At 46.2% G+C, this 13,649-nt stretch overlaps 1 protein-coding gene across 1 annotated transcript in view; it reads left to right on the top strand.

Annotated features, from left to right (window-relative positions):
- SLC6A2 (solute carrier family 6 member 2) overlaps positions 1–13,391 on the top strand; it is a 78,567-nt gene extending 65,176 nt beyond the window's left edge. The window contains exon 21 of the transcript XR_008684004.2: positions 676–13,391. The gene's annotated coding sequence lies outside the window, so the exon portion shown is untranslated. The remainder of the gene's footprint in view (positions 1–675) is intronic.
- The last annotated feature ends 258 nt before the right edge of the window (positions 13,392–13,649 follow it).

Below are 13,649 nucleotides of genomic sequence, written 5' to 3'. Positions count from 1 at the left end.
TAGTTCCAACACACTCTTCAATTAAAAATACATAATATAAAAATAAATTTATTTGTGTGTCTCCACATTCCTGGTTTGTACACATACATGTATTATATATATATATATACATGCACTTAAATATGTATACATTTATATATAAATATAATTTGCCTACAATATACTAGGAAGCAAATGACTTGCTCTGGATAACAAATTAAGAGAGTTCATCTTGAACAGACTTCTGTAAGTCAGGAAAAATACCTTTGCTCCCTTTCTCCAAACACACTGCATGTCTCAGTCATGCAGTCCTGCCACCCAAACCTCAAAATTCTCCTTAAATAGTCCTGCCCTCTTTCAGAGAATAGGATGATAGTTTTCAAGATGTTAGTCTGCTACCTTCCTCATTTGTTGGCAAATTAATAAATCTCTCAAGGGACTTCCCTGGTGGTCCACTGGTTAGGGAGCTGCACCTTCACTGTGGAGGGTGCAGGTTAGATCCCTGATCAGGGGACTAAGATTCTGCAAACTGCATAGGGTAGCCAAAAACTAAGTATAAATAAACAAATTTATTTAGGACTCCGGAAAGGCACTGGCCAGCACCGGTGTGTTTTTGTAGAATGAGCTGCCCCCAAAATGGCTACTGCCAGCTTCTATGTCCCCAGGGTGGGCTTCATTTTCTTCCCACCTCTCCAGGAGACTCTTCTAGAACAGCAGAGATGACTCCGGAGGCCCTAGAAGATCTCAGCATACCAGGGTGATAGAGAATCCAGATGCCAAATCACCAGGGAAGGCAAGTTGCAATTGGCAAAACCCATTTGGACTGTGATGTGAATGAAAAATATATGCTTGTTGAATTAAGGAATAATCAATGAGCTAACAGACTGGGATGTTCCTAAGTGCCAAGAGCAGAAGAGCACAAGGTTTCTGCAAAGCTTTGGAAAAGATGGTGAACTACTTGACAGGAAATTTTTCTCACTCCAAACAACTGGATTAGATAACCTGGCACTCTGGTGAAGCTATCCAGAGAAGCCACTGTTCTTTTCCATTCTCTCCTGTTGCCCCCCACATCTAAAGAGCCCAAAGTGTTTCTAAGGCTATATATAGCCTTATGGGGTGGCATTACGATTCATACTGAGTTCTGAAGACCCTGCTTTGGCCAATGGAATGGTATCATCTGGGAGAGCGATGCATGTGCGTTAAAAGGAGTGTGGTTATGTTAAAAATTTTGTTTTTCTTTCCTTTTTCAAAGCTTTATCCTCGTTCTCATTCAGCATTGGGAACAGGGACCAAATTTTCAGTTACATGCTGGGCAGACCATTTCTGACCTTCTCCAGGCTCCTGCTCCCCTTCTCCGGGCTGACAGGGCACTTTGGCAATGGAGGAAGACAGTCAAAACAGAACATGAGCACTGTGGCCACCAGGTGGCACCAGCACACACTCCTGGCTGCCAAGCAGAGGCTGAGGGACACCAGGAGGACTACGGGCCTTTGTTCTCTGGACCCATCACAGAGCCTCTTTGAACCCTCAACACCTGCCTGACCAGGATAGTGAAGAGCCATTCTTGTTTGGATGAAAAAACTCCGCTGGGTTTTGTATTGTTATATCTTGGGTGGAGTTATTCACTTATTCACTCATTCTTTGATCAGAATTATACTCAGTCCCATTATTATTCCAGGAAGCAACCAGAGAATACAAGGAAGGAATAACCCTGTCCTCAGAACTCTCAGTCTGATGAAGAAGACAGATGGTGTGCTAATAAGGAAACGTGTGTTGAGCACTGACTGCATGCTTTTCTAAAGCCCTCTGCTGCTGCTAAGTCGCTTCAGTCGTGTCCGACTCTGTATGACCCCATAGACGGCAGCCGACCAGGCTCCGCCATCCCTGGGATTCTCCAGGCAAGAACACCGGAGTGGGTTGCCATTTCCTTCTCCAGTGTGTGAAAGTGAAAAGTGAAAGTGAAGTCGCTCAGTTGTGTCCGACTAGTAGCGACCCCGTGGACTGCAGCCCACCAGGCTCCTCTGTCCATACTTTTAGGAAATCTTAAAAAAAAGCTATTCCCTGATGACTAAGAGGGAGGAAAAAAGAAATAAGGCAAGCTACATCTTAAAAATCCAATAATAAGAAAAAGTAAGTAAACCAAGGCATAATCCTGTGATAAAACTATTGTGTTATTTTAAGCGTCTAGTAATTACATAGTAGAATACTGTTTATAATAAAATGTTGAGGACTAAAAACTTAAAGTTGACTTCAGTTCAGTTCAGTCGCTCAGTCGTGTCTGACTCTCCGCGACCCCATGAATCAGAGCACGCCAGGCCTCCCTGTCCATCACCAACTCCCGGAGTACACTCAAACTCATGTCCACAGAGTCGGTGATGCCATCCAGCCATCTCATTCTCCGTCGTCCCCTTCTCCTCCCGCCCCCCAACCTTTCCCAGCATCAGAGTCTTTTCCAGTGAGTCAACTCGTCGCATGAGGTGGCCAAAGTATTGCAGTTTCAGCTTTAGCATCAGTCCCTCCAATGAACATCCAGGATTGATCTCCTTTAGAATGGACTGGTTGGATCTCCTTGCAGTCCAAGGGACTCTCAAGAGTCTTCTCCAACACCACAGTTCAAAAGCATCGATTCTTCGGCGATCAGCTTTCTTCACAGTCCAACTCTCACATCCATACATGACCACGGGAAAAACCATTGCCTTGACTAGACGGACCTTGGTTGGCAAAGTAACGTCTCTGCTTTTTAATATACTATCAAGGTTGGTCATAACTTTCCTTCCAAGGAGCAAGCGTCTTTTAATTTCATGGCTGCAATCAGCATCTGCAGTGATTTTGGAGCCCCAAAAAATAAAGTCTGACACTGTTTCCACTGTTTTTCCATCTATTTCCCATGAAGTGATGGGACCAGATGCCATGATCTTTGTTTTCTGAATGTTGAGCTTCAAGCCAACCTTTTCACTCTCCTCTTTCACTTTCATCAAGAGGCTTTTGAGATCCTCTTCACTTTCTGCCATAAGGGTAGTGTCATCAGCATATCTGAGATTATTGATATTTCTCCCAGCAATCTTGATTCCAGCTTGTGCTTCTTCCAGCCCAGCGTTCCTCATGATGTACTCTGCATATAAGTTAAATAAGCAAGGTGACAATATACAACCTTGACGTACACCTTTTCCTATTTGGAACCAGTCTATTGTTCCATGTCCAGTTCTAACTGTTGCTTCCTGACCTGCATACAGGTTTCTCAAGAGGCAGGTCAGGTGGTCTGGTATTCCCATCTCTTTCAGAATGTTCCACAGTTTATTGTGATCGACACTTAGTGGACTTGGTATTCAGGCAAAATTTATCCTTAGGTTATTCACCCTTGGAGGCTCTTTTGAAATATGAATGAATCCTTTAAAGATATTTCCGTTAACCCACAAACCTGTGTCCAATCATTGACAGTATGATGGCACTGAGGTGTCATCATATCTTATCACTATAACACGAGTAACACATACAAGGCATGTTACTCAGATTTACTGTTAACATATAAGAAAGAATTCTTGGTTTAACTTGGATTTAAAAATCTCTTTTTGTGCCCTCTAATGGCTCCCATTGCCTTCAAGGTAAATCCAAACTCCCCCTCCTCAGCCTGCCCCTCCTCTCCACTCCAACCACCTGGACTAGCTGTGGGTGTGTCCCAAGCACACCTGGCCCCCTGGACCTCATCCCTGTGCCTTTCTCTGAAACTTGCTGATTCCTGTTTGTCCCTTAAGATGTCATCGCTTATAAAAGCCTTTCTGAGCCTGTCTTTGTCACTGCATTTACCACAGTTTGTCAAAGATCTTTCAGAGAACTAACAGCTTTTGGTACAGGAGGTCACAACCACTTACTTTAATGTGTGTCTCCAGTGCCTAGGCCAGAGAAGGCAATGGCAAGCCACTCCAATACTCTTGCCTAGAAAATCCCATGGATGGAGGAGCCTGGTAGGCTGCAGTCCGTGGGGTCGCTGGGGGTCGGACACAACTGAGCGACTTCACTTTCACTTTTCACTTTCACACATTGGAGAAGGAAATGGCAACCCACTCCAATGTTCTTGCCTGGAGAATCCCAGTGACGGGGGAGCCTGGTGGGCTTCCGTCTATGGGGTCACACAGAGTCGGACACGACTGACTTAGCAGCAGCAGCAGCAGTGCCTAGGCAAGTATCTGGCATATGGTCGGCCCTCAGTGGATGGCTGGGTTTACAGATAAATGGAGCAAGGCAGTTTCTCAACCTGGCAGTGAGATCATGCACAGAATCCCACCTAGGGAGACAGAGAGGTCTCCCCATAACAGGTGGCCCTTGAGCTGAGTCATGAGGGAAATTCCAGGTCATGAGAGTCAGCACAGAAGAGTGACAGCACAGAAGTAGGAATCAGTAAGGGAATACAAGGACTCGCAGGCTTAAAGAGTCCAAGTAGAAGGGCTGCAGAGAGAAATAAAATCCGGAAGACAAGGGCCCTCCTATTCTGGATGAGGAGATGGAACTTTTTTCAGAGGGCAGCAGGGAGCCAATGAAAAACTATATTTTTCACTGGAGTAATGTGACCGAGGGATCAAACTCAGGTCTCCTGCATTATTAGCAGATTCTTTACCATCTGAGCCACCAGGGAAGCCCTCTCACAATGTGATCATACTTGGTTGTATATAGTGTACCAGTGAGCTGTTGCTGCATAACAAACCATCCCCAGGCTGAAAACCACCACCATATGTTTGGCTCCTGAGCCTGTGGGCCACCTTGGAAGTTCTGCTGACCTGGACCAGCCTCAGTGGATCGTGACTGGGCTCACCCATGTGTCTGCAGCTGTGGGTCTTAGTTGCTTCTAGGTGCTGTCTCCTTCTCCAGCAGGCTCAGCTGGATTTGGTCACATGGCAGTCACAGGGGCGCGAGAGTCAGTGTTCATGTGCAAGGCTTCTTGAGTCCTGAGCCAAGAGCTGGCAAACCATTACGTCTGCTCTGTTTTATTATCAAAGTAAGTTAAGAGTCCAGCCCAGATACCTCCTGAGTGCAGTTACAAAATCACACCCAAAGGACATGCACCTAGAGAAGCGAAAATGATTGTAGCCATTCAGAGGGATCTGGCTCTGCAGGGTGGAGAACAGCAGCAGGAAGCACTAAAAACTTGGCCAAAAGTTTATTTGGGTTTTTCTGTAAAATGTGCTGGAAAAAAACCCAAAGGGGCCTTTCAGCCAACCTAAATAGGATCCTCAGTTAGCCCAGGTAAGAGGCAAAGGATAGATCCTTTTCAGACAAATGCTTAATGAGTCAAGTTGCCTCAGCACTTCTGAGGTGCTAAGTACTGAACTGGTTCCATCTTGGAGCCTGGGGAGGTCACCTGAACCAAAAGGCATTTACTCAGTTTGAAGGAGGAGTAAGATTTGGGAATCTCCGTGCCCCGCCTCCCACTCCCCCCCCCACCCACCGGCCATAGCCCCAAACAACTGCTTCATGGTTAGGGCCCTAGAGGCTGCAAGAGGCAAGGGAGCAATTTGAATGCTGTCCCTGGGTGTGTCAGCTCAGGCATAGTGACCATTCTTTGGGATCATTGCTGAGAGTCTTGCCCTGGGTTGGAGGTCAGCCACCACCGTTGAAGGAGGTGTGGTTATTATTGACACTGCCCACAAGAGGGCAGCAGAGACTTGTCAGTCAAGTGGGTGCCTTTGGCCAGACTCAGGCTGGAAGTTAAACATGAGAAGCCCAGATAAATATCTTTAAACCATGTTCTGTGTAGGAAGGAAGAATTACTTTGTACCTATGGACTCAGATTTTAGAGCCAGACAACCAAGCGTCATATCCCAGCTGTGTCCTGGATGTGAGACCTGTGCTCTTATACAACACCCACTCTCAGAAGCCTCCAGGCCCCATGATTGCTTTAGTACTCTATTGTAATCTTGAAATTCTTCACAATTTTTAAATTATTCCATGTGCAGTCCGGTCCCTTTTAACTAATCTTCACAAAAGCCTCGCTGTCCACATCTATACTCAGTCACTTCAGTCTTGTCCAACTCTTTGCGACCCTTTGGACTGCAGCTCACCAGACTCCTCTGTCCTTGGGATTTCCCAGGCAAGAATACTGGAGTGGGTTGCCATTTCCTCTTCCAGAGGATCTTCCCCAACACAGGGATGGAACCCAAGTCCCCTGTGTCTCCTGCATTGCAGACAGATTCTTTACCCACTGAGCCATCAGGGAAGCTCAAAGCCTCACTAAGTAGACATTAATATGTCCATTTTACAGATGAGTTAACTGTGGAAATGGAGGCAGCCAATATGGACTTTCTAAAGGTTGATGTTCATTGGAAGGACTGATGCTAAAGCTGAAACTCCAGTACTTTGGCCACCTCATGCGAAGAGTTGACTCACTGGAAAAGACTCTGATGCTGGGAGGGATTGGGGGTGGGAGGAGAAGGGGACGACAGAGAATGAGATGGCTGGATGGCATTACCGACTCGATGGACATGAGTTTGAGTGAACTCCGGGAGTTGGTGATGGACAGGGAGGCCTGGTGTGCTGTGATTCATGGGGTCGCAGAGCCGGACACGACTGAGCGACTGAACTGACTGAACTGAACTGAAAGGTGGAAAGCAGCAGTAGGGGATAATCATCTCCTAATTTGGTTCTTACTCTGCTCTTTCCCTCAGTTCCGGGCCTCTCACAGTGTCACAGCACCAGGAAGAGGATTAAACCCGGTGGAGGCTGGGCTGTCAGACCGCTGACAGCCAGAGCACCGGCTCTGGACTCAGGAGACAGAGATAGAATTCAGAGCATGATTTTCCAGCTGACCTTGGATGCATACATTTCCCTCTCTGAGCCTCAGTTTTTCCATCTGTAAAATGGTACAGATGCGTTCTGGGGTCCCTTGCTGCACCCTTGTATTAACCATGTCCTCTATGTCCCGGATTCTGATGCTTTGACAGCTGGAGCCTTGCTGATTCTGGGGGGACTGCCCCTCCCAGAGTTAGCCAATCCCTGGAGTCAGGAACGAACTTTCCCTTCCACCATCCCAAAGCCTGTTCCCCAACTTCTTTCTTTATTAGGCCCCCCACATGGACCACTATCATCCTGTCCTAATCACTCTCGGTCAAGGACCTGGCAACTGTGGGTAGTCCCTAAGTCCCAGAGCATGGGGGAGGGGCGGGGAGTTGGCTAGCTCCCTCACCCCGCCTCCCACCAACCAAGATGAAGTTCTTACCCCCAATTCCTCCCTCCTTCCTCCGCCCCCATCACACCTTGTGCCCCCCCAGGTGGCTTCACGCCCCCTCCTCTGGGGAACTGGGAGTAACAAACTCTCTCTTAAATGGCAGCTGGCTCCTGATCCACAGGCTTTACCACACCTCAGAGTGTCTATTAATACACCACATATTAAAACAACTTCTTTATTTATGAATCCCCGCCTTTTCTTCACTTTTTCCATTCCATGCACTTTAAAAAACAACCCATTTCAATCTCACAACAGTCCAATGACAATCCAGTGGTCACTCCCATTTTAGATGTGCAAAACCGAGGCACAGCAAAGGGACATCCCCTGAGTAAGAACTCACACCTACTAAGTGCTGAGCCAGATGGGAACCCACACATGCTGGCTCCAGAGTCGGTAATAATATTCTGGTGAGCCACTCTCCATAATTTGGCCTCATCCATACTAACAATTGGGGCTTCACTGGTGGCTTAGATGGTAAAGAATTCGCCTGCAATGCAGGAGATGAGGGTGCGATCCCTGGGTTGGGAAGATCCCCTGGAGAAGGAAATGGAAACCCACTCCAGTATCCTTGCCTGGAGAATCCATGGACAGAGGAGCCTGGTGGACTACAGTCCATGGTGTCACAAAGAGTCAGACGCGACTGAGCAACTGGTGCGCGCACACACACACACACACTATCCTAATAATCAAGAGGAAAATAGGAGATGCTATCCCACATTTTCAACAGCAAGGCAGGAGTTTAGCTGGTTTTTCTCTGCACGTGTCATAGCCCGTGCAGCTGTGACTTGGGGTATTTATCCTCCCCCATGTCTCTTGAGATTGGCTGGGTGCAAAACTCCAAGTCCAGAGGGTGTGCCGCTGCTGGGGAACATTAACCCTATATGCATCTCTGACACTTTGCCAGGGCCAAATATTTCCAAACGTCACCCCACTCTCTGCACTTCAGGAGTACTCATTCCAAGCAGTGGAGGTGGAGAGCGAGGTCAGGATCAGAGCAAAGAGCCACAGCACAGAAAGAGCGCAGCCCGTGTGGTTGCAGGTATGTAGGAGTTTGGAGGGGCAATGTGATCCCGTTCCCAGCTCTGCCCCCCGCTCCAGGTCCTGCCCTCTCCATCTCTGGCCCCAGCTCCTGCCCTCCCCACCCGCCTTCACCCCACCCCCACCCCTGGCCGCTTCAGAGGTACTCTCCCCACGGAGTTTGCCCTCTTATATCAATATATTAACAGCCAGGACAAAAACTCTCCAATTACAGGTAACCAAAGACTCTTCAAACAACTTGTTTCATAAGTGTTTCTCCCTTCCTGAACTCTAACCTTCAGGTTCTGTGAGATTCCCAGGGCAGGCCCAAGCAGACAGAGGCCTTCGGACAAGGGGAGGCTTTGGTCTGGGATCCTCAGAACAACTGGAAAACTCTGAGAGTGACTCCCAGCCCCACAGATGCCAAGTTGGGGAATTAAGGGCAAATCTTTTCATTTCCCTGAGCTTCTACTTCCATGCTCTTATTTAGAGTTATATGCTCTTATTTTGGAAGCATCCTAAATTTTTTTCAGCCTCCCTTCTGATGCCTAAATTAACTTTACAGTGTTCCTGCCAAGTCTCAGCCTCCTGTTACACAATTCCAGGGTCAGGAAATTCATTCTCTCTCCAGGCAAGGATCTTTGGAGAGCATGTCCTTACAGTAAAGGGACTCCATCTCTCCATCATCTTTGGCTCTAATTAGTCAACCATCCCTCCATCCTTCCTTCCATTCATTATTTCATTTATTCTCACTATGTTAAGTGTTATGGATTCAAAGATAAATCCCAGACATGTTCCTGTAAACTGGACTGGATCCTGAATTCGAGTTTCCTCAAATATCTGGCCATGACTCTCCAAACTAAAGTTTCAAGTTTTTTCCCCACCCTTCTGGTTTGGAGTCACTAAGCACAAAGACTGCTGTTGGATCTCTTTGGAAGGGAACCTTTTATATAGCAAGTTCTCCTCACTACCCAGATGACAGGCAGAGATCAGGAACTTAAACCTTGGGTCCTCATTTCTCAGCTTCAAAGGACTCCTCTAGACTCTAGGAACTGCACACCAGCCGGAGACTTCAAAATTGAATGCACTAGGAAAAGTAGCTGATATTGAAGTAGACTACTTCCTACCAAGACATTGGACCCGGAAACTTTCTTTCATTTCTCCTTCCCTAATTAACCATTTTTTCCTAATTCCTACACCATGAAGGCTTTTTTAAAAACTTTTTTGATTTTATTTTTAATTTTTTTAAGCTTGTAAAGGATGTGTTTATTTATTTGTGACTGTGCTGGGTCTTTGCTGTTGCACACAGGCTTTCGCTCATTGAGGTCAGCAGGGACTGTTCTTTCGTTGTGGTGCATGGGCTTCATTGCTCCTAGCATATGGGATCTTTCCGGACCAGGGATCGAACCTGTGTCCCTTGCGTTGGCAGGAGGATTCTTAATGACTGTACCACCAGGGAAGCCCTATGATCTTTTGTCCACCTTTTGCCTTGTTCTGGCCTGGAAAGAGAATGCTGTTGTTTAGATATCTGACATTGCAAATAACAGTAATCCAACGGGCTCAGTCGGTTAAGAGTCAGCCTGCAATGCAGGACACCTGGCTTCAATCCCCAGGACGGGAAGATCCCCTGGAGAAGGAAATGGTAATCCACTCCAGTATTCTTGCTTGGGAAATCTCATGGACAGAGAAGCCTGGCGGGCTACAGTCCTTGATGTCACAAGAGTCAAACAGCTGAGCGACGAAACCTACCTAACCTCCAGATGACTGTTGGATTTGTTACAATGGTGGTGATTCTGTAGTCTTTCCTGTCACAAACTTATTCTGACTTCCAATGCCTCAGTTTCCCTGGGACAAACTCAGCCCCCTCTGTATTGTTTCAGACAACCTGACCCGGGTTGGGGTGGGGGGTCCATTTCCCTGTCTGCTTTCCTGCCTCTGATCCCAAACTCTGTACAAAAAGACAGACTGAATAAATATGTCTGTGTGGTCTCCAGACCCTCACATTTTCTTAACCTTCATGGCTGATGCCTTTCCAGACCTGAGCCATAGACTCAAATGGGATTTATCAGGAAGCATTCATGATTCAATATTAGCTTCCTAAGGCAGATTACTACTCTTCCAGGTCGTAAGTGCAAATGAGGCTATGATCAGGAACCTCTCCTCAACTGTTAAAAGTATTGCAGGATCTTGGGACTTCCCTGGTGGTCTAGTGACTAAAACTGTGCTCCCAATGCACAGGGCCTGGGCTCAATCCCTGGTTAGGGAACTAGATCCCATATGCCACAGTGAAGAATAAATATTAAAAAAAAGCAAAACAAAACAAAGAGGGGATTGCAAGATCTTCTGCTAACACTATGGCTGAAAGTCTGAAAGTGTTAGTTACTCAGGTGTGTCCGACTCTTTTTGACCCCATAGACTGTAGCCCACCAGACTCCTCTGTCCATGGAATTCTCCAGGTAAGAATGCTGGAGTGCGTTGCCATGCCCTCTTCCAGGGGATCTTCCTGACCCAGGGATCTCTTATGTCCCCAGCATTGGCAGGCGGGTTCTTTACCACTGGGACCACCTGGGAAGCAAACAAAAATCCTTCGGCTCTCTGGACAGGTTGTTCTTGATAATAAAGCGCCCACTGATTATCTTTTAGTTGAACAAATAGATCTCTGTGCTGTGGTCCAGAACACTTGAGACACCTGGATTAACTCTTCTGGGAAAGTTGAACATTACCCGAGCGTGAGATCTCTGAGCAAGCCACATGGCTTAAGAAAGTGATTCTTTCAATGGAGTCTTTCCTTGACTTATTTGATTTTGACTGACTTAGGTTTTGGAGACCACATCTTTAGGGTATGCTCTAGGGATTGGGAATTATCTGGCTTATAATAATCATAGTAATCTCCCTGGCGTGTCATTTCCTCTCAAAATCTTTAACCGCGTATTCACAGCTACTAACCCCCAAGCAGATGATCTCCCTAAGACTGGAATATCAGAACAGGAGCAGAGAGAGTGGGAAGAATTGGGAGACTGGGATTGACATACATACGCTGCTGCTGCTAAGTCGCTTCAGTCGTGTCCAACTCTGTGCGACCCCATAGACAGCAGCCCACCAGGCTCCCCCATCCCTGGGATTCTCCTATGTATAAAATAGATAACTAATGAGAACTTACTGTGCAGCACAGGGAACTCCACTTAATGCCCTGTGGTGACCCGAATGGGAAGGAAGTCCAAAAGGGAGGGGATATATGTCCACATATGGCTGATTCATTTTGTTGTCCAGTAGAAACTAATGCAACATTGTAAAGCAACTATATGCCCATAAAAAATTATTTTTTACAAAAGAAAAGGAACAAAGAGAATAACCAAAAAAAAGTATGAATCAAAAACCCTGACCCCTGAATACCACAGAGATTCCACAAAGAACACGATTTGTGATTACCATGGCACATCATGACCTGTGAATATCACTGCGAAGATCAGCAAAAACTTCAGAGTGGCAGCTACGAGCAGCCTGAAATATTTATCTCATCTCTTGGTTAAGCCGAGTCTCTGACCCAAAGCGGAAAATTTTCCAAAGAGACAACAGTCCCAAAATAGAGTCACTTGCATTAAGTGCATGTCACCAAACAGATTTAATATCTAATTTGATTATAGCTCCAACTTCTCCCAGGCACAGAATATTAAACCAGTCAGTCCAGAATTGCCTGGTCCTCTGTCCTCCCTTAATGGAAGGGGACCTTGCCAAGAGAAACTCACTCTTATTTAGTCACTTCCTTGTCCCGTCTCCTTTTGCCTGTGAGAGTCTTTCATTTTGTGTAGCTCTCTGAGCATCTTTCTTCCTGCTTGATGGGAAGCTGCCCAATTTGTGAATCACTGAAGACAGCCAATAGGATCTTTCAATTTTACTCAGTGGAACTTTTATTTTTTTAGCACCTTTAATTCATGGCAACTTATAATCTTCCATTGATGGCAATGGGTAACATTTTCTTCTTGAACAATTGCATTAAAACAAAAAGAATGAATTCATTTAAGAAAAATGCTTGGGCTTCCCTGGTGGCTCAGTAGTAAAGAATCTGCCTGCCAATGCAGGGGATGAGGGTTTGATCCGGGAAGATCCCACGTGCTGTGGGGCAACTAAGCCCATGTACCACAACTGCCGAAGCCTGCGTGCCCTGGAACCTGTGCTCAGCAACAAGAGAAGCCACCACGATGAGAAGCTTGAGCACCACAACTAGAGAGTATCCCCAGCTCTCTGCAACTAGAGAAAAGCCCAGATAGCAACAAAGACCAACCACAGCCAAAAATAAATAAATAAAATTACTTTTTAAAAGAAGAAAGAAAACTGCTCATAACAATATATAGATGGTGTGCTTCTATGGCTGAAAGTGTGATGTTAGCATGAGAATAACAGGTTCCAGAAACATGGTGTATGTCTAGGCTGCATTGAAAATTTTCATAGAATTCTAGGTTCACAGAGTGTTGATTCAGGGTGGATGAAGACCTCACCTCACCCATGGCCACCCCCACCTCTCACCACTCCTTTTTCATAAAGGACCTCCAAAATCACCCTGTGGGTTTCCCGGACCTCTGGTCCCCTAGTGCAGCACTGTTCACCTTGAAGGCTATGCCTGATTAATCCCATGACTAATTAATAGAGCCCAGTGAATGGTCCAGGAGAACATGAGCTCAGACTTGTCCAGTGCTTGTTCTAGTAAGAGCTCTCCATGTATCTGTTGAGTGAATTGATGGAGATAGCAGGGGCAGGGGTGGTGGTGGCGGCTGATTTGGAGTTTAGAGGAGTCTTCTCTCCTAAGACCTGCCCAACTACTTAAGCATTAAGTCCAGTCTAGGATTTTATTCTTCAGGCTATCTAGTTCTATATGGGGAACTTGAGTTTCCAAAGTTAAAAAACACATCTCTATCAATTGCAACTGAATCAGTTTACAGCTGGTACGATCCCGGGAGAGCGCACAGGTTAAGCAAATCGAGGTTTGGCTTGATGCCTCATCTATTTCTGCAGAGTCATCCTGAGCCAGGAGTGGGCCAGCTTTAGGCTGCAGCCAGATACATCAAGGTCTGGGCATTACTGTCCATGTTTGCAGAATTGTGGGTGTCACAAGAAGGCATGTGTTAGAACAGGGGGACTGGGAGAATAATGCATCCTTAATTTTATATTGTGATCCACACAGTCAAAAGCTTTGGCATAGTCAATGAAGCAGAAATAGATGTTTTTCTGGAACTCTCTTGCTCTCTCCATGATCCAGCGGATGTTGGCAATTTAATCTCTGGTGCCTCTGCCTTTTCTGAAACCTGCTTGAACATCTGGAAGTTCACGGTTCACATATTGCTGAAGCCTGGCTTGGAGGATTTTGAGCATGACTTTACTAGCGTGTGAGATGAGTGCAATTGTGCGGTAGTTGGAGCATTCTTTGGCATTGCCTTTCTTT

The sequence above is a fragment of the Moschus berezovskii genome, chromosome 22 (assembly GCF_049115385.1).
Source record: "Moschus berezovskii isolate FMDL1 chromosome 22, NW_MosBer_1.0, whole genome shotgun sequence".
Classification (NCBI taxonomy): Eukaryota; Metazoa; Chordata; class Mammalia; order Artiodactyla; family Moschidae; genus Moschus; species Moschus berezovskii.
This window is presented reverse-complemented; position numbering and strand designations above follow the sequence as displayed.